Consider the following 19,379-nt stretch of genomic DNA (forward strand, 5'->3'; position numbering starts at 1 on the left):
AAATGTTCAATAATATGGAAACTCAAGAGTGGTACTCACATCAATAGAGTTGATGCAATCAAACATATTTTTAAAACTATTTTTTGTACAACCACTGTTACCCGTATGGTTCCCTTGGTTAAATAAGACCACCCACCAGATTAAAGACCATGGGTCGAATTCTCACATCGGAACAAATTTACAAAATTAAGACACGGGGGAGTCACATGTGCAAAACTCTCGCTTGTCTGGGTCACTGACGTCTGAATCAGTGGTGAAATATAATGGAGGGTCCATGCTGACAATGAAAAAGGCTCACTCAAGACGCCTGTGGGCTAAAGAATGGTACTTTCACACCACATTACACCAGCCCAAAAAAAGGTTTAACTGCCAAAGGAGCAACCATGGCGACCGTGGTATTTTTACGTCCATTCCATTGTGATCGTGGACAAGTGATATGGACTCCAAGCAAGAGGTCAGAAGGAGGGAGAGCTGGGTAAATAACCGTGAACCAAGAGAAAGAACCGTTAATCAGAAAATTCAGCTACTGCAGAGCAATTACCATAAAATAACTATTTCAAAACTCATTTTCTCTCTTATTGGGCTTCATGCAGAGTGAACATATCGGGAAAGAAACACAAATCTACTCTGAACTGAACAAAAGCTCAGTGCAAATGAAACCTTACCCAGCTATTTCCGAAACATAATGTTAGTGGTGAAAGCTGAAAGCCCTGTGCAATTCAACAGGGCTCAAGTCGAGAGGTTGAGCTGGCCATCGCAATACATTGATTTTCCTGTCACAGAACCATTTCTGTGTCAATTCAGAAATTTGTTAGTGGAAAGTCCATCAGAGTCTCAGCCTCCAAGCAGTGACAACCAGGTTTTTGGCTAAAAAGTCCAAGTATTAGTCAAACTAAATTTTAGTCCAAAACACGGCAGGTAGGTCCAGCTACTCCACCACTACACAGGTTGTCACAATGACGCCTATCGTGGTGGTACTGCAATGCAGCCATTTCCATTTTAGGCCGTAACTACTGAACCGATTGGTCTAGAATCTAGATTCCTTGGCTTATGCCAAACAAAACGTACACCGATGAGCAAAAACATTATTACCTTATACGCTGTTCATCCTCCGTGTACCACCAAAACAGCTCTGGCCCACTGAGGCATGGACTCTACAAGACCTCTGAAGGTGTCCTGTGGAATCTGGCACCAAGACATTAGCAGCAGATCTCTTAAGTCCTGTAAATTGCGAGGGGGAGCCGCCATGGATCGAACTTGTTGTTCCAGCACATTCCATAGATGCTCGATCGGATTCAGACCTGGGGTATTAGGAGGCCAGGGCAACACCTTCAACTCTTCGTCATGTTCCTCAAGCCATTCATGAACAGTGCGGCAGGGCACATTATCCTGCTGAAAGAGGCCACAGCAATCGGGGAATACCGTTGCCATGAAGGGCTGTACCTAAATGGTAAATGGCTGTACAATTGATGCTCTTATTCACCCATTCATACACACACTCACACACCAACGGCGATTGGCTGCCGTGGAAGGCACCGACCAGCTCGTCAGGAGCATTTGGGGGTTAGGTGTCTTGCTCAGGGACACTTCGACACAGCCCGGGCGGGGGATCGAACCGACAACCCTCCGACTGCTCTTACTGCCTGAGCCATGTCGCCGCTACCTGGTACGCAACCATGCTTAGGTAGGTGGCACAAGTCAAACTGACGTCCATGTGAATGCCCGGATCCAGGGTTTCCCAGCAGAACATTGCCCAGAGCATCACACTCCCTCCACCGGCTTGTGTTCTTCCCACAGTGCATCCTGGTGCTATATTTTCCCCAGGCAAACTGTGATGACATACGCGGCCATCCACATGATGTAAAAGAAAACGGGACTCATCGGCCCAGACGACCTTCTTCCATTGCTCCAAGGTCCAGTTCCGACATTCGCGTGCCCGTTGTAGGTATGGTGGACAGGGATTAGCATGGGTACTCAGACCACTCTATGGCTGCACAACATCATACGCACATTCTTCCCATAACCATCATTAAAAATTTCAGTGACTTGTGCCACAATAGCCCTTCTGCCAGTTCTGACCAGACAGGATAGCCTTCGTTACCCTCATACGTCGATGAGCCTTGGGCACCGAACACCCAGGTGCCGGTTCATGGTTTGTCCCTCCTCTGACCACTGTCAGTAGATACTCACCACTGTTGAATGGCTTTCCCTCCGCATATTACTGGCCATGGCTGATCATCATAAATTATGTATGATTGTTGACCTCTAAGCTAGAGAATACCATGTCAAATTGGGATTGAGACTGAAAATATTTGTACCATTCATAAGGCATGTGTTAACAACTGAACAGTTCATACTTACCACATGCTGCTTGGACCCCGTTAACTACCACTTGCGGTTATATTTTTCTTCTTTTTTATAATTTTCTTATCATTAGTTCTTTTTTAAATCCAGCCTAATAAGAGGCCATGCTGGAATAATGTGAAAGCAAAAAGGTGCAATTTCCTCTCCTCAAACCGTGACACAGGGGGATTACAGTTGACTGAATGTCACGCAATCCCACCAGGGCAGGGCAGGGGGGTGCACTTTCGCTTCTTTGCGTGTCAGTGACCTCAGGTCAGAGTGGTCAGCCCATTCATATTTCCCATGTCAACCCCAGGCAACGCTCCCTGCATTAAGACCCAAACCATCCATCAATTGCCCTCTCAGTAAGCCCCTCCTGCTGGGAAACAGTGTACAATTTCTCCCCCGGGCTAAGAGACCGATACACCCCAGATACTGCTGACCAAATATGAAATGTGAGTGTTCGAGTGTAAAAAGCCCCACCGCCTTCACCCCAAACCTGGCCCCAGGCGATTTTCTTTATTTGACGGGGTCAACACGGTCGGCGACAATGGCTTAGCAAACTCTGACCGCGTTCCTACTGCACCGGCACCCTGTTTTACATTCAGCTTCTTACTCCAGAATCATACACGGATTAAACCTTCAGGAAAAACATCCAGCTCCTCATAAGAGAACATGCTGTGAATGGAAAGGATTTGAGAGGTGGGTTATGTTTTTAAATTTAACAGGTCTGCTTCCATTTTAGTGCTTAGTGGCTCCTTTGGGGTCAGCCAGAGCAGCAGCCGTACCAATATCTGAAATAATATATGACTACACATATCCAGGGAAACTCTTCACCCATCACCGGGTTCCAATCTAGAAACTTTGCTGTCGAGCATCACAGTTGTTCCCTTGGCTATACTTATCTCTTGTCTGTCTCTTCAATGTCAAAAAGGAAGTGAAAGCATCTACTTCCACAAATCCAAAAAAAAACAAGCTTAAAAAGACGCATTCTTCAACTTTCAGTCACTGTGGCATGAACCGTTTTCAAATGGAGGAAGGAGGGAAATTAAATGCTATTGAGTTTGACGTGTTCATTTCTGTCCATCTCTACTTCAAAGTAACATTATTTTTTTAGGCCGTTACAGAAGCTAGGATAAAATATGAATGTGAATGCGTTGTATTTATTAATAGAACTTGTGAAACAAGGAAATGTCTACTTCCACCTGAGTTACTCGGAGAAACAGCATCAAGTACTGCCTTTGCTCTCTCTCATTTTTACATCAAGGCAAAAATGATTAAGTCACCAAGCAGGGAGGGGCACACAACCCACACACAAAAATTCTGTGTAATCAAATATGAAGTTCTGACTGCACCGCCGCAGGTTTAAACAATATATGAAATGATATGTAATATTTACTGTTTTTCTATTTACTCAGCAGTTTCCAAGGACACTCTCAGACCATAGGAAAGTACACAAATAAGCCAGGGTATATCAAGGCCCCAGTACTGGACTCACTTCAATGAAGGAAAGCAATCCTCCAAAGCACAGCGCAAGCCAACACTATAACTGCGAGACTTCACATTCCGCAATGCCAACACAGTTTTAAAAAAATTAATAGCTTGAGCAGCTAACGTGGCAGAACAAATACTGATGAATCCTAGCGCAAAAGCGTCCGTGTTATCTTAATAACCTGGGATCATTGTACGCTCTGACGTGTCCCAGCGGACACAGGCGGGAACATCGTTAGCCTTTTCATCAGACGAGCGGCAAATTACCTTTAAAATCACAGAGCAGAAGCGGTGTCAAGCACGCCGCGGCATTGACGGTAAGAACGTGTTTTTCCCCTGCCGTTACGCTCGGCATTGTGTCATGAAAGGACACGGTATTCTGGGGAGGGGGAGGACTGTTCCCGCCCTTGGAGACTTATTCATATCCTGCTGTTTCCTTCATTAAGTTCATCTGACATTTCCCTTTTGTACGCTAAATTGGAAAGGAAATGTACATTATTTATACCTGGTTAAATTTGTCCTCAGGTGTACGTTCCTCAGGTGCTTCTGAGAAGCCGAACGGTTGCCAACCCCCTTTTCCCATGGCTTGGACCCGCTGCTCCCACGGATACAAAGTAGCATGTCATAGAGTCCCGGGTGGTTTGCGCTCGCCTAGACTGAAACCTGAAAAGAAAAAACGCCTGGAACATTTTGTGATTGATTTGTTGCTATTTTTACATGTCCTACTTCAAATAAATGGTTGAAAGTATACCGCCTGTTATTCCGAGCTGGAATGTACAGGAAGAAAATAAAACGCCTTTTGAAATATGACAATAGAAGACCTGCTTACAACCTCAGAGGGGTGAAACCTGCATTGGACAGAGTGGACGCCCTCAAAGATTACAGTTGAGCAGATGTGGCAATTCAGTAAACCACGCAGTACTTTTCCACTGTACTGACAGTGAATAAAGGTAGCGTAGTGGTGGGTTATTTGTGGCTACAAAACTAAACACACTCTAGGCAAGACGTACACAGCTCCAGAACAGAAAGGTCAAACAGGACGTCAGAAAGCCCGCTCATTTTCAGCATAATCTTCATTGTTTCTTTTCAGCTTTTCCACTGCTGCATTGCAAGTGCTGACATTGACCTCCATACCCGAGTCCTCCAGCTCAAAGACTCTGTCAGTGATGAGTAACCTGCAGCCGACAAGTAGCTGACAAACAATACATTCTTAAAAACTGTTTAGTGCATAAAAAATTAAAATAAAAAAGAAAAATGTAGCAATGAAAAATATATTTTATAAAACTTCCAAATTATAAAATATATGACTGCTATTTGCACTCGGTGAAAATGAGAAATAAAAGGCTATGTAAAAGTATGGGAATAAATTAGAAAACTACATGCCCTACCAATACGATTCTAACTGGTTTTATTCAGCAATACTTTTTTTCTCAAAAACGAAAATTTAAAAACGATTTTTATTGGATTTTTACTTTCATTTTACTGGAAATCTGTATTTTAGTGGAGATCTGCAATAATATTCTCCTCAAGTTAATCTCAGTCTTATGGACCTGTATCCTGGCCTTTAATTGAATCCGCTTTCACTGGGGTAAGAAAATGAGGTAACAGACATGTAAAATCCCTCTAACTCCTCACCATGGGGAACGCCAAAGAACTGTCAAATTAAAAGAGACGGATGGTTATTGGCCTACACAAATCAGGTAATGGGTTCTAAAAAAACCTAAACCGTTAAACATTCCTGTACGCACAGTAAGACAACAAGTAAAAACTTACAAACACCTGCAACAGTTGAACCTTGAGGATGCAGAGTGCACGTTGTCCCCACATACAGTGAAGACAGTAAAAGAGGCAAAGTCGAACCAAAAGAACACAGTACAAGAACTGAAGAGTCTGGTTGTATCTTGGGGTCACCATGACACAAAAGTCAACCATGAATCGTTATCTCCTTACCAAAAGACTGGGAAAGACTTGCACAAAGAAAGCTTTATACTGAGAGCTACAAACTAATTCAGGCATCTGGACTTGTCATTGGAACTAGGCACTATGGTCTGGTGAGGAAAAAACTAAACTTTTTGGCCATGTACACACTCAAATGTTTGGTGGCAATAAAGAGATGCACAAAAGGAAAAGCACCTCATACATACTCTCAAATATGCTGGTGGATCATTGATGCTTTGAGGCCTAGTGCCGCCAGTGGTCTTTCTAATATCAACGTCATAAACCTAATGACAGCAAGGACCTTGAAAGGTTCTGCCTGGAGGAAATGTTCATGATCCCTCAAAATGCATCCGCCAACCTTAATCATCAAAAAAAAGGCTCAGTGCCATTATCCTTGGCAAGAGAGATTGCAGGGAGTACTAATCACAGCGGCGCCAATAACTGTAAAATGTTTTGTTTTAGGAATTAATGTATCAGTTACAAATTGTTCCTCTGAATCATTAATAAAGTACAATATTTTTTGATGTGTAAAATTACAAAAATTGCGTTATTTCTTTTCTCCAGTCTTTACCAACGGTACCAACAATCCTGGACCTGACAATACGCTATTACACCTATGAGACCAAGCCGCCCTGCACTGCCCTATGTCAGCAGAGGGGACCCATAAGCCCCCAGCTCCCATAGGTCTAGGTGCAGGGGCAGTCATCGCCAAGGAAGCGCACTACAACTACTGCAGGAATGGGAGACAAAGGAGACACTGTGCTCCCCCCGCCCCCCACCTCCCCCTCGCGCTCTGCCACCCCCGGCACTGCCAGTCGCCCCTTGTCCCGCGCCTCCTCCCGCCCCCAGCTGCCTCCGACTCCTCCTTGTGTTGGGCGCATTCCAGAGGCCAGCTCCTCGCTGTGTGGGCCTCTGTAAGCCCACGGTGCAGACCGGCCCCTCTCCGGGCAGTCCACAGTACATAAATAAATGATACTCTCGGGCAGAAGAAAGTAGAAAACCTACCTCGACGATTTGCCCGAGCTGAACAGAACGGTTGGATGCCAGGTCGAGGGGGGAGCTGGAAAACACTTTCTTAAGGGGTTAGAAACCCTGGTGTTGACATATTTTGCCCACCGGAGATGATACGGGATTGGCATCCATCTTGTGGATGTCGTAATTAAGGGTAGGTAAGAGGGTCGTTACTTGTTGCTAGGGGAGGTCGACGGCAGCAGAGGTGGAAGGTATTCCTGGGCAACTCGAGCCTCAGAAACAGAGCTCAAAGCAAAGAGCAAGGCGTACATTTCACCTTCTCCCCCCCTCCCACAGAGTGCACACAACAGCCGAGGAGGTAAACAGGAGACTAGCACGGATATCCAAGACAGAACCGCTCAAGCAAGCTGAAGTGAGCAGAAATTAACTCAGCCGAGCTGATGTTATTCCAAGAGGATTTAGATACATTTATATTCGGCAGCACTGCAGCATCCAGAATCAGCACATTACAAATTTAAGACCATTGTTTCTCATAAGCACAAGCCGAACATTTCTAAGGTCATTGCTCCAATGTACTGTTCCTCTCTCTCCAACAGACACATTTGTACAGAATGGTCTCGAGTCAGACAAAATGAAGAAAATTAGAAACTATATTTCAACAAACAGGAGTCTGTGCAGCAAACAATTGTACAGAATGAAAGCACTCAACAATACATATTTTTCCTCGATAAAAATCACAGTCAATTGTCAAGGGAAAAAAAGAAATTATAATGTGAGGACTTTGATGGAATATGGTTTTATATATGGATTTATACATTCTAGCATAATACCCAGTCAGGTCAGTTATTTCATTCAATAACACGAATGCACACTTGTGAAAAGAGGAAACCTTTTTGTTATCATTTCTTAATGCAACAGCTGCAAATAGTTTTGTGAGACCATAGCTTAGGGGATGCATATTGGATGACTCATCGCTGTCACCAACGGGCTTCAATGATGAGCTCAAGCTTGGCACACCAATCGCATTTATAAATATTTGTGACTGTCTGTGATTTTGGACAAATATACAAGATGCCTTTGCCTTTTTCTACCATGAGCGCACAAGATTATGTCATGTTTCCACAATGCAGAACAATTAGTACAATATGACACGAGTTGAGAGTGGAGTTGAGATATTAGATGGTGGCTTGTGTCATCGTTAGGCGTGTTCAGACTTGGAATAGATGAATTGATAAATTGGCTGTTCGGAGTTTAGTTATTGTTCTCGGTCTTTGCAGGCCCAGCATGCGGTTTTGATCAGGCTCTGATTGTCCAGCACCTGCTGCAGGGTGTCTCATCCGTTTATTACTCTTTCCTACAGCTCTGACAAAGGACCCGGGTGTCCGATGGGCAGAAATGTCTCCTTGGTTCAATAAACCTTTCGGAAACAAAAGGGAGTTGAAGGCTATACCCATTTTTTCCTGAATATTCCGCTTAATAGTTTATCGATACTCATATTTCATCCGGTACCGCTCCGAGTCCACAGCTGTGTTCCACATGAAAGCGGAACACGAGCAGTTTGGTGCGAAGTCTAGTTTATCCAGCGAGAGAACCCGGCCGTCAAACCGCTAGCCTCCCAAGGAAAGACAACGAGACAGACAAAGCATGCCCCGAAGGTTTCGCCAGTCTCGCCCTATTAGAGAGTGCAGCGCTGGCATGAATTAACCTGTCACCGTTTGTCTGGCAGCACAGCTCTGGGCGAAGCGCGCTCGGCAACAAAGCCGGCGGTAAGTGACTGCGGCGGCCCTCTGAGACAGCGACAGGAGGGAGCGTTCCCGCGGGACCGCGGAACTTCGCTTTCAGCTGAAAAAAAAAGCCGAGCCGCGTTGTACCAAGGGGGCAGCGAGCCTTACCGCTACGGAATCGACGGAAGATAAAACCAACGAGGCGCTGAATACGATCGCGACCAGGTGCTCGCCATATGCTACCTTTTCTAAACATTTAGGCTATGCCAAAAAGACCAAGGGCGTTAAAAAGTTTTTAAACTGGCCGGAGTTCATTGGATGCACTAGTCTCTGACTGTATACTGAAGCCGAGGACCTTGATTCGGTGATCTACGAACACGCATACTGCAAACGCAATGCTAACTGGAATATAAAAAGGAATAAACAAATTTGATCAATGGATGGTTCCAGTAAGCCGTCTTGAGGATGCTGAGCTTTTGGTTTGTTTCAATGCAGTTGTGAAAGCTGCCATTGCACACCGAGGTCCTATTCATACCATTTCAGCTTGTGCTTTTCTTCATCTTCAAATGTCACATTCCTTCCTGTCACTACTGCGTACCATTTCCAAAGACAGACTAACGCAAGCAAGCACAAACCAAACAATTGGAATCAAATTTCTATGCAGCTGCATAGGCTTAACTCGACAGCCGTGTGTAATTTAAGGAACAATTACAGTCATGTGCATTCAGCGTTCCCTAAAATAAAACTCACAATATAGTAATGAGTATGAACACAGAAGCATTAATTTACATGAAAGGCTATTCAAACACTTGTATATGACCGGTGAGTCATAAACAATACAGAAGCAGGGGCACATATTTTCGTCCCACAGTTATATTCATGTTACTATGTTTTTCAAACAGAGGAAAAGTATAGGCTGTATAGAAACCGAAAGAGTACAAGGGTTTTTCCGACTTGCTACAATACGGACCGAGGGAGGTACCATGAACTTTGAGATACAACAGATTATGACTGAAACTATACAATGAAATATTTTAAAGATGCAAAATATATAGAATGTGTTTAGCATTACAGGGAGCTTAGCTTAAGACCAGAGAGGCTGGCGTCTGACATAGCTAGTGTCACATGAACATATTGTTCCACCTCTTACAATAATATGAGCACCTCATTTTTGGCATATTCCTTTGTTAAAAAATACATTGATCAAAAAGAAATCATAAAAATGCATTTCTGATGGGGATACATGCATCTCAGATCATTGTCTTTAGCATTTCCTTTTTCCCTTCTGTTGCTCGGTGGGGTGTCTTTGTTCATTTGAATTGAATGGATGCATTTCTATACATTTAAACTATTATTTATTTCGGTATTTTTTGGTCTTTTTAACATGAAACATGTATTACTATGGTTTTTGTTTTTACTGCTTTAAATAACTGTTATATGCTCAAAAAGTGCTATACAGGTAGTAGTAGTAGTAGCAGCAGGGGCGGTAGCAGCAGTAGTAGCAGTTGTAGTAGTTGTAGTTGTAGTAGTAGTAGTAGTAGCAGTAGCAGTAGGTTCATTAAAGGCGTGGTGCCACTAAAACAATGCCGATGGAAAGGGAAGCAAAGCTGGCAATCAGACTGATCTCAGATCAGCATTGTAGGGCGAGCACCATCACTTCTGGAGCACATCAACGTGTGTCCCTGTCCTCAAGACGAATGGAGGAGTGTGCACTGATACAGATTCAATCTGAGGAAACACTAGAAGCTGGTCAGTCTAAGCACATCCTCACAAAAGTCTGTTTCCTTTCCTTTAGGATATGGGAAGGCAAACGAGGATTGTGGGATTGAGGCAAGCAAAGATTGTTGATAAATTGAAAACTTTTCATTTAATCCTGTGTATACATGAGCAATCAGCAATCAGCAATGAGAAATATCACTGCCCATTTTCCACCATCAGAACAGGAACCAGATCAACCTGGATCCACAAATGATAAACCAACTCCATTGCCATTTCATTTAAATTCCTTCACAAATAGCCATTCCAAACGATCTGGACCACTGCAAGGCCAAGCCTTCATATCTGGGTGGACAGTCTGCCAAGAAATTGCAAATATAAACCGTCATTATTTTGGCAGATGTTTTTGGTGCAGGCAGCATGATTTATTAATCTTCAACATCCATCCTGAGACAAACCAGGTTATATTCTGTTTCTGTTTTGTGTGCGTATATAAACGTGAAAACATTACGAATTTAGAAAGCATTTTCCTTAATATTTCATGCATTTCATAAAATGAGACTTTCATAAAAACGAATTAAGGTTTAAATGGTTTTTATTTCTGTTTTAAGAAAAGGTTTGTGGTTTGCTCAATGATTAAAAGTAACTGATAAGGTAAGGTAACCTAGCATCTACCAGCTGTTTGGATCAGTCACTGTATCACACCAATCAGGAACATATTATTAATTATTAACTTATTAATTTCCTTTCTGCACATCTTACTCTTTGTCCAATTCCCTCTGCCACCACTGGCAAAAGAGAAACTGGATTAGTTCATTTTGTTTCCTTGGTAAGTACTTACAGACTGCCCGAAATGACAAAAGTAAACTGCTATTGCAAGCACATGTGGTCAGAAACAAACAAATGGCTGTTTATAATGACCTGACCAAATTATAAGCACATGCTGTAATTGAGCTGGGTCAACAGATGTTTAATCAAAAAAGACATTCATGAACCTACAAAAACAGATATTAACATTAAATACACATGTTTTTAAAATGCAGCTGGAGCACAAGGAGCACTGCAACACAAGGAGCACTGCAGCTGAAGCACACAGAGCACTGCAACACAAGGAGCACTGCAGCTGAAGCACACAGAGCACTGCAACAAAAGGAGCACTGCAGCTGATGCACACAGAGCACTGCAGCAAAAGGAGCACTGCAGCTGAAGCACACAGAGCACTGCAACACAAGGAGCACTGCAGCAGAAGGAGCACTGCAGCTGAAGCACACAGAGCACTGCAACACAAGGAGCACTGCAGCAGAAGGAGCACTGCAGCTGAAGCACACAGATCACTGCAATACAAGGAGCACTGCAGCTGAAGCACATGGAGCACTGCAGCTGAAGCACAAGGAGCTCTGCAGCTGAAGCACATGGAGCACTGCAGCTGAAGCACATGGAGCACTGCAGCACAAGGAGCACTGCAGCTGAAGCACGTTGAGCACTGCAACACAAGGAGCACTGCAGTTGAAGCACACAGAGCACTGCAACACAAGGAGCACTGCAGCGCAAGGAGCTCTGCAGCTGAAGCACATGGAGGACTGCAGCACAAGGAGCACTGCAGCTGAACCACAAGGAGCACTGCAGCACAAGGAGCACTGCAGCTGAAGCAGGAGGAGCACTGCAGCTGAAGCATGAGGAGCACTGCGAATGAGCGCTGACATAACATTGGGCCGTCCAAATTGGGGCAGGGGGTGGGCAGGAGAACTGACTGCTGCATCATAGGGTAGAGATAATGGAGCAAATACTTGGCACCCTCTGGCAAACATAAATGCTCCCTACTTCTGGGAGTATGAGGCATCCTGTCACAGCAGACCCAGGTCAAAGAAAATACGGACTCAAACCTGCAACATCCAGGCAACAGGGTCAGCCCGTATCCATGGTGAGTGCCTTTATCAACTCAGGCACTTAAGAGTTATATTTAAGCCATCGTTTCAAAATACATTGGATATGAGTCACGGCTCCTCTGACTGCCAGTGTCTGACAGCAGGTGCACACACTCCGTCTCCATTGCCGATCACTAGCAACAGCATTATCATTGGGCAGAAGCCACGCTTCCAAATTTTATCCTTTAAACACAGTAAATGGTAAATGATTGGCATTTATATAGCGCCTTTATCCAAAGCGCTGTACAACTGATGCTTCTCATTCACCCATTCATACACACACTCACACACCAGCAGCGATTGGCTGTGCAAGGCACCAACCAGCTCGTCAGGAGCAATTGGAGGTTAGGAGTCTTGGTGTCTCAGGGACACTTCCACACACCCAGGGCGGGATTGAACAGGCAATCCTCTGACTGCCAGATGACAGCTCTTACTCCCGAGCCAATGTCGCCCCATTGTAGGCGTAAGTCACTTAAAAGCACAACTTAATGAGTGTGTCTGGTTCCAGTTCAAACAGTGACAAAACCAAAGAACATCTATTGCAGTTTTGTGTATTTGCTGTGGTGCTTAGCAGGCATTGAAAAAGCCACCCCCAGTCATTGATATACATTATAGGTTATTTATATACAAATACCACCACTTAAACTGAGGAAATGTAGCCAATAGGCTGCTTTCTCATTCTCCACGATTGATTTATATATATCAGGTACATCCGAGCACTTTTCCCGGAATGAGTTCTGTTCAGAGAAGACCCTAGGCACTCTTTAAACTTTAAAATAGAACCATTAAAAACATGGCCATATATTTTTCCACTGTAACAACAGTGTTCAAACGTCCAGCAATTACTGCTAAATTTACGGTCTACATGGAGCAGAAAGTATGGTTCGCACTCAGAGTTTGTCTGAGTTCAGCTCCCAAGTTCAAGTTATCCATATGGGCTGTCCACTTGTATCGAGGATTTCATTTGACAAGACCTTGAACTTCCAGGGCAGGGCCGGCCGGCACGTGTGCACTTTCTACACGCGTAGAAAGCGTGCAGGGCACAGACAAATGTGGCTTTCCCCTTTCATAACGGTAGAAAAAGCGACAACACGCCGACAACCAAAACAAACAACATGGAATGTGTCTTATAAAAATGCCTTTTTGGACTCCCACTGTCAAACTTCGAGCCTTGCAGGTTTGGAGCGGAGCGGATGAGAAACGAGACAAAGGAATGACGCAACAAAGAAACCGTCCTGCGTATTGCTGAGTGTACACAATACGTGATGAGCACGCTAGTTTCTGCTTCCAGCCCCGCCGCCTGGTTTTTCCCCGGACGGAGAGACGCGGAGACGCAGGGATAAAAAAAGCCAGCTAGCGACCTTGACTGCCGCCTGGGAGCGGAGCCACGTCGCGGGAGCGACCGCTCGCACAGCTGGAACAGGCTGAACCGCGGAAAACTCCGGAATGCGTCTGGCCGCCGTCCGTCTGTCCGGGCAGCGCTGGAGCTGAAGGGCAGGGCACGCGGCGGCGTGTCGACCGAATTTCGGCTCACAGCTGGACCGAGCTGGACACAGCAACACGAGGCTGCTTCTTCGCCCCGCAAGAGCATCCTCCATTTTGTAAGGCTGACCTGTCGAACTGACTCGTACTGGCATAGTCAGAACCTTTGCTTTCACATCGACATGTTTTTTACAGTCTACACTTTACCACAACAGACCAGGGTGAAATAAATATTGCTTTATTCCGCCTGTTAACTGTGAGCAGGTGTGACACAGACCTGGGTCAAATACATCATTGTTTTGGACTTTTACTGAGCTTGTCTGGTGTATTCAGCTTCTCCGCTATACAAACCCACTGGTGCGCATGCAGCTAAAGCGTTTGTTCTCAGTGCAGTGAGTCCTACTGGGGTCCAGAATCAAACCTTGAATATTGACCGAGACCCACCACCATCAGGGCCATGAACCGGAGGGAGGGTTTCGTTCAGCAAGGTCTTTCCTGCCTTCTCACCAATCAGGCATGTGCGCTGTGCCTGTACCAGCCAGCCTACAGGTGGGTGAATGGAGAGTGAACAGGTAGTACAACAAGAGGCCGAAGATGACTTACAAAATGGCGACCGCTGTCGCTTTGACCTGGCCTATCAATGAGACAGCAATCCTTATTGGTTCGTTTACTGAAAACATACTTATAGCTATATATAATTTGTAATTTAGGAGATGTTTTTTCCATACGTCGCTTACAGTTGATTAGATATGAGTTAACCCTCCATTGCTCTAGGGGAGGACTGTCTCCTGCTTAGCCTAATCAACTGTACGTCTGCCAAATGCCATTAATGTAATGTAATGTCATGTAATACACCTGGCCTCATGTTTCCCTTATATTTCACCATACACAGCAAACATGGCCAGAAAAAGAAAAACAGAAACAGAAACAAGAAACTACATTCAACCCAGTGTGCGTGCTGAGAGCCTTGAGCTCAGGTGCCAGGAGGGCGTGAGGAAGTTTTACAGACAGTTTTCCAGGAGGACACCTTTCTTCTCTTATAACCAGCTGGATGTTTCCAGACAGAATGCACAATGAAAATGAAATAGTCCAACAGAAACACATGACATCAAAATCTCTAAACTTCATAAACTTCAGTAGCAGTATGCACAGTTACGGCTTCATGAGTCATTATCAAAGTTATTCACTCCCAGGTCGTTACAGAAAACATGCAATACATTGTTAAATGTACATAGATTTATCCCAATTTTCGATCAGTTTCTCAATTACTTCCACCACATATGCTGACCAGAGAGAAATGTAGACTAATGAATGGCAGCGTTGGAAAAACCTTTAAGAAAAAAAATAAAGGGGAAAAATTCCACCTGCAGTACAAAAGCTTTCTTTCTAGTGACTGCAATAAGAAGCATGTGGTTTAAAAATGTAACAAAATTGATAAATAATTCTCAGCGCGACTTCTGTAATATAAGCAGAAGGATCATTTTCAATCGAGAAACGCACATAAATTTGCGAGCTCGCACTTCGGCGTGATAGGATGAGTGTGTGAAGGAAGTCATTTATATGCACACAACTGTGTGGGATCAATCTGTATGAGCGTAAAAGTGTGACTGAATCTTCAATTCTCCGGGAAGCTTAATTGCAGAGTTTGACAACGCAGATGTGCCACCGAAGACTCGGAAGTCTTAATTGCGTTACAACAGCGCGAAAATGAGACGTGAGAGAGGCCTCCTTTCTGTCAGACGAACATATTGCCACGGTGTGAAACAACAGCAGCTGAACACAGATGCATCGAACAACAATTCAATATGTTTTTCTTTTAGTTGTTTCCAAAAGCAGACGGTCAGAGGACACCGCTTTGTGCAGCCCCGCCCAAATATGATGACACAAATCTATAGCCTGAAGGAACTTTTTTCTTTTTTTAAGAGAACCACCTTCTATTCTATTCTCGCGATTCAGTTTTGGTTTAAATCAGAACAAGGCAATTTTTCCTGTCATGACTAGACAACAGCCTATTGTCCACCTCACGCAATCCGTATTTCGCGTTCATTCCTAGTAAAATAAAAGGCTTGCATCCGCACAACTGTGGAGCTGGCTCTTCGCGCCAGGTTAGCAAATAGAGACTAACCTATAGCTAGCGATAAACTCAGCCACCAGCAAAACCAGTGTATGGTAATTGTGGCAGCCTAAGAGTGAAGCTCGAAACAATCAAGCTGTCGCATTTCTGTCTCTAAGCGTGGGAGAGGGCAAACATGAAATGCTTCCTTCCACAATCTTTCTAGGTAAGTTATATGCAATAGCCTACACATTTTGGCGAACTAAAGTCGTGCAGACAATTTACCGATACATGCAATTTTCTTTACTGACACATACAATGTCTGTTCTGGATACCAATTGAAACGTTTCATAAAAAGCAACCGACATCGTTTCACCGATGTAAAAAAAACAATGCAAAAATAATCTTGACTAATGCCCGAATTTACAATACAACAACTAAGAAATGCCTCGTGGCCTAATTATTTTTGGCTCCCGGCAACATTGAGCTGTCACCACATGGGCAGTGGTCCAATATTTTTGTAAAAGGATAAAACATGAAAACCACGTGCACTATACATGCTTGCTCAATAACCACCTATGTTAAACCAAACAAAAACGTCGCTTGCAGCAATGTGACGAGACTAGTTGTTGAGAAGAAAATGCTTGCAAACAAGCAGCAGTAAAACGTAGGCTATTAATCGAAACTAATATAACTTCACTGTAAAATATAATACGGACATTTTCTAGTTTTGTTAAAACTACTTGCCTATATGTGGGCTAAACTGAGAACTGCACCGTGTCCGTAATTACGACAAACTTCTGCCTTAAACTGGACAATCACACCACGCCAAAACATTGAAATAAATAAATAAACAAGCTACTGTTTAACAAGAAACACAAAAAACAAACAAATAAATATAAAAAACACTCCTGATACCGTTAATTATAGGTAGCTATAGTTAACGTTACTCTCCAACTACCGTTACTCACATAGACTTGAATTGAAACCAGGCAGTAATCCAAAGTAAGTTAACGTTTTGATCACATAAATCACAATACATATTGAGATCTTAGCTACCAAGAAGCAAAGAGTTTGTTAAACTGGGCATCTGAATACATAAAGTGAAACTACAGGCTGAGTAAATACATGTCTGGCGAGTGTCTAGCTTGTGAGATTATAGCTCGCAAAGTAAACCAAACACGGAACGCTCTGCATCGCAGGCCCCCTTGCAGAAAACATCACAGTAGCTAGTTAGTTAGCTTGCTGCAATGTATGCTGTCAAGTAAATTCTATTGATTTTTAGTAACGTTAAGCAGACACCTTCAACCGAATGATTTCAAAACTCAAATGCGTGCACGCAGTCATTGAAACGTTGTTGCTATGTATGGTTTTGAATGACCGATATGAATTTCACAAACCTGGTGAAGCGAGTAGACTTTTCCACCATGAAAGTGCTGATGTTCGGAGTTCCAAGCTTCAGTGCAGCTCTATCGCTCTCTTCTCGGCTTTAGATACGGCTGATGTTTTCACTTCCTATTTCCTCCTCCTCCTGCTGGTTGGTGCGTTTAGTCCTAGTGGTGATGTGAGGACCATCGACCAATTACAGTACAACAAATTGTGACAATTGAATAACCCAGCGTTCTTTCTTACAATATGGACATCCAAGAAAACTTAGCGGTTCCTTGGAAATGTAGCTGCAGTGTATTGGTGCCTGAATCCAATATAGAGAAGACAGAGAAGATGATGATGGCTAGGAGCCAATTTCACTGTGCAAATAAACTGTTGTTAAAACATTTTTAAATGGTGAGAATTAAATATAAATAAAATATTGACTACAAATAAAATCACAATATCTGGACGTTTACGAAGTGTCTTGGACAAAATAGAGAATGGACGCTGTTACACAAAAATTCCAACTAATAGTGCCATTTGCGACCACTCGCTATATTCCATTCTGACGAAGTTATTAATAGCAGCCCATTTCGGCAACATTTCTAGATTGAAAACTGTAGCAGAGAAGAGCAATAATCTACTAGTTTAGGGCCTATTAAATGGATGAAAAGTACCCTAATTAGTAATAGGAGAAGGGTCTGCCAACCGTGGATAATGGTGGATAAAACATGACATTATGAAATGTAGACGCTTGTATTCAGAGCGAGAGACTAGACTACATTTATTTATTTTTTTATTTTTTTATTTTTATACGTATGTATAAAATATTTTATACATGTTACAAAAAAAATTCTATTTTCTCAGCAACATATCAGCCACAACATTAAAACCACCTGCTTTTTTCATGATGAAAATGCTTTAAACTGTATAAACTTGTCTGTAAACACTTAATGTTTCATTACTTGATATGTGTACTTATATAAGCAGACAATCAAAAGTGAATTGCATCATTGGATCTATCTATTATTTCACCACATGCATACCATGGAATTCCAATGAAGGGAAGAAGGGTGAAACTGCTGTAGGATTAGAAGAAACATGAAGCACACCACTTTACTACATTGCAAAATAAAGTTTATGTAAATAACGGTATTATTTGTAAGTTTACAGTATTATTTGTGCGTATTTATGAAGGGTGCAAATAATTATGGAGCCCACTGTATATGACATTTTGTGGAGTGCCACAGTTACACCTGAACATGCACACACAGAAACGCACAGCAAAGTGTGTAGGAAGTTGTGATGGGTTAAATAGGATTGAGAGTCTGAAGTGTTCGATATGATACTACCCTCAACTCAAGGTCAGATAACAAGGAAACATGGTAATACATGCATCTTAAAACAAACAAAATGCATAAAATAATTTGCAGACTAACTCCAATACTATGACCGGAAGAGAAAGACCAGGATTTGAATATGAGTAATATGAGCCTATTTGAATATGAGTAATATGAGTACCCTAGCATTACTGCAAACACGTCAGGTAACAGGTAACAGTTTACCATGTTGCGTGCAAATCAAATTCAGGCCAAACTGTGCTTGACCTGACCTCACATCACCGTTAACATGCAATGAAGAGATGCAAACATGCAATGAAGAGATGCAAACTGTACCTTGCAGGTATTAAAATCAACCGTAGCTTGCAGCTACCTATCATTATGGTATGTCATCGTCTGGCCGACGTCAGGGAGAAGCTTCACCTGGCTACCCATTTCAGATGTACTGCTCTCATCACCATGGCAGAGCAGTAGGATTAAAAAACCAGTGTTTCCCAAAAAAGAATCTGCAGTAACAGTGGCTGTGTATCTCGTAAAAATCGTTTAAACATTTGAAATCCCCTTCATAGCAAGCCTGGGAGAAAATCATTTTTGTCGCTTAATCTACAGGAGGGAGAACATTGCAAACAATCAGGAACCAGGCAGAGAGAACCAAGAGCAGCCTCAGGGATAATGTGAAGAAGGCAGGCTTTAATGCAAGAGGGCTGATCCAAAACGTAATCCACAAACAGGCAATGGTCGAAATCCAGGCAGACAGGTATAAACGGGGCAGACAGATCATTAACCGAAAAAAAGTCCAGGGAAGTCCAAACAGGTGCAAAAGGTACAATAACTAAATCCAAAACACAGTGTCCAAAAACCAGGCAGCGATGAAAACCAGAAAAATCCAAAAACTGAGCAAATCAGACAGAATTAAACAGGGGCAAAGGCACGGAGAAGAGTTGGCTAGAACCGGTGCACGGAACAGAATCACAGAAAGGTGAACTCATAAGGAGAATCTAAAAAGGACAGGTTTAAATAGAAC

The 19,379-nt window shown here is 43.2% G+C and overlaps 1 protein-coding gene across 1 annotated transcript in view; it reads right to left on the reverse strand.

Moving 5' to 3' along the window:
• elmo1 (engulfment and cell motility 1 (ced-12 homolog, C. elegans)) overlaps positions 1 to 17,168 on the reverse strand; it is a 115,017-nt gene extending 97,849 nt beyond the window's left edge. The window contains exon 1 of the mRNA XM_061254965.1: positions 17,045 to 17,168. The gene's annotated coding sequence lies outside the window, so the exon portion shown is untranslated. The remainder of the gene's footprint in view (positions 1 to 17,044) is intronic.
• Between the last annotated feature and the right edge of the window lie 2,211 nt (positions 17,169 to 19,379).

This window comes from Conger conger, chromosome 9 (genome assembly GCF_963514075.1).
Source record: "Conger conger chromosome 9, fConCon1.1, whole genome shotgun sequence".
Classification (NCBI taxonomy): Eukaryota; Metazoa; Chordata; class Actinopteri; order Anguilliformes; family Congridae; genus Conger; species Conger conger.